The sequence below is a fragment of the Rhyacophila brunnea genome, unplaced genomic scaffold, assembly GCF_057557595.1.
Source record: "Rhyacophila brunnea isolate RB1 unplaced genomic scaffold, BYU_Rbru_1.0 scaffold_43, whole genome shotgun sequence".
NCBI lineage: Eukaryota > Metazoa > Arthropoda > Insecta > Trichoptera > Rhyacophilidae > Rhyacophila > Rhyacophila brunnea.
This window is the reverse complement of record NW_028233098.1, coordinates 3,060,620-3,063,106: the sequence shown is the minus strand read 5'-3', so window position 1 is coordinate 3,063,106 and position 2,487 is coordinate 3,060,620.

Here is a 2,487-nt window from a genome sequence, read left to right as displayed (position 1 = left end):
TTAATGTTACTACGATTGCATATAATGAGTTTGTAATTTAGTAAAACATTTGAAAAAAAAATATATATCTATTTTTATTTTTATCATGAAAATGCGGGCAACATTAAGAAAAATATAAATTATGTCTTTAACATCAAAAACTTGACTTAGATGATATATACATTGAATTTGTTATAGACCGATTAAGGGATTTTAGTTCGGTTTTACAGTAAATTTTTCTTTTTGATAGATCCAATAATTATATTATACAAATTTACTACAATAGCAAGAAATATTTTCTATATACAAAAACATATGCATTTTCTTTATTTTTTATTCGAATTTATATTCCTCCGTACCTTATTTATTGAAATTTCTTATCTATCATATTTTTCATTCATGTATATTATATTCATTCAGTTCGCATCTGTTTTAAGATCAAATTTATTCTCATGAATATATGAAAAATCAAAATAATTGCTTTTCTTAATTAAAAAATATATAGATTACATTCGATAAAAATTGTTTCTATACATACCCTAGTGATAATTTGATGATAGCGATAGTAGAAAGCTCTGTATGTCATATATTGAAATATAGTATAAAAACAATTTATGAACATGTAGTATTATCATCTATATTCAACTTCTTGCTTAATAAATCAAAAATATTCTATGGTAAATAACAAATGAAGCGATTTGCAACAATTAAATCCCTGAATTATGAAAATTACAGAATAGGTTAAATGATAAAAATTAAATCATGTAAATCTGATCTATTTTCTTGATTGTAGGCATGCCATTTTTTTGCTTTTTAATGTTGCCAACAATGATCAATGATTTTTATTTTAAAAAGCAAACTTTAAATAGCGTGAGGCAAATATAATATAAAAAACATATATATTTGATAAATTAAGTGTTTTTTAAAATATAGTAGCAGAAATATTCGATTAAAAAAATGATATATTAAGTTAAATGTATTTAAAAGAAAAACTGCATATGATCAAATATAATAAAAATATAATTGCTTAAATTTGTAAAATCTTGATAAATTGTGTTTTGTAAACGAATTTAGCCATTTAATATAATATTTCGAAAATTAGCTTTATTCCATATCATATAAAATAAGTATTCCTAATATAAATAATCTTTTAGAATTATCAAATTTTTTAGAGCCTAAGCAATTATTAATTTTAATTTATAAAAGAGTGGTATAAAATACAGAATACATTAAATGATATCTAAAGCTCAATTCATTTTTTATCATAACCCCCATAAAAATATGTCATTATAGAATGCACAGAGAAAGTTATATAATTTTAAAAAACTAGTGTAAAATATAATTAATTGACTCAAACTACATTCTTCGTTATACTATCTTTCTCATAATTCTTTAGAAATCCTTTTGAACTTAAAACATATTCTATATGCCAAAATAATTTTCAAATACACTAATTTTATTTTTGAACAATACACCTATTAAATATCATACCACACATGAATAAAAAGTCTTTTAGTTGAATACATAGATGGATAGGATTTTTATATTATTTCTAAATATTATTTTATGGATTTAAGTATATTGTATAAAGAGTTGGACAGTTTCTTGATTTATATTTATCTATACAACTATAGAAAAATTTAAGCACTATCTATAATTACAGCAATATTTTTTTACAGTAGTATTTTGATTTTTAAACATTTTTTATGGTTTTTTTCTGTTATATTTTGCTCATTTGAGTTTCTAAAACTATTTGACGATTTTATACATTATCATCTGACTTACGTTAATTTGTTACCTTTAAAACATAAATTATACTATAAATCTATAATTACCAATAATATGGGGAAAATAAAGGTTTCATATTTGCATCAATATAAAAAATAGAGTAATTGGATACTCTGCATTGCATCATGAAACATTTCTTTTAGTGTGTCGCTTTAAGTTTTTGGAATTAGGTTTTCCGATAAATATAGCTTTTTTAAAAATATATATATGTGATATCTGATAGTAACCACGAACAAATATCCTTGTTTAAGGATAGAATGGCTTCGCTTTACTTGGAATTGATGCGTTAATAATTGATTGTAATAAGGTAAAAAATGAAGAAACGATTTTTTCTGCTGTTCAGGTTTTACCAAGGGTAATTTATGGATGTTGTGATAAATAATGAATTCTTAAATTAAATAAAATAGTTTTAAGCTGTATTAATAACAAACCATGCAAATAATTTATTGATATTGACAAAAAATACAGATCTATGCTGTACTCAAAATTATTAAATTTATGTGATTAGAATATTATTCTAAATCCAGATAGAAGCGAATTTTTTTCAATTGATCTACAAATTAAGGCAGGAATGAAGATATAGTTTCTTATAAAAAAACTTTATGCGTTCCAGACTTTAAGCTGTTTATATGCCAATGAAAAGAAAAAATAAAAAAATATGGATATTAAGAAGCACAAATTAATATGTTTATAGGAGATAATAGTCGACGACACCCGACT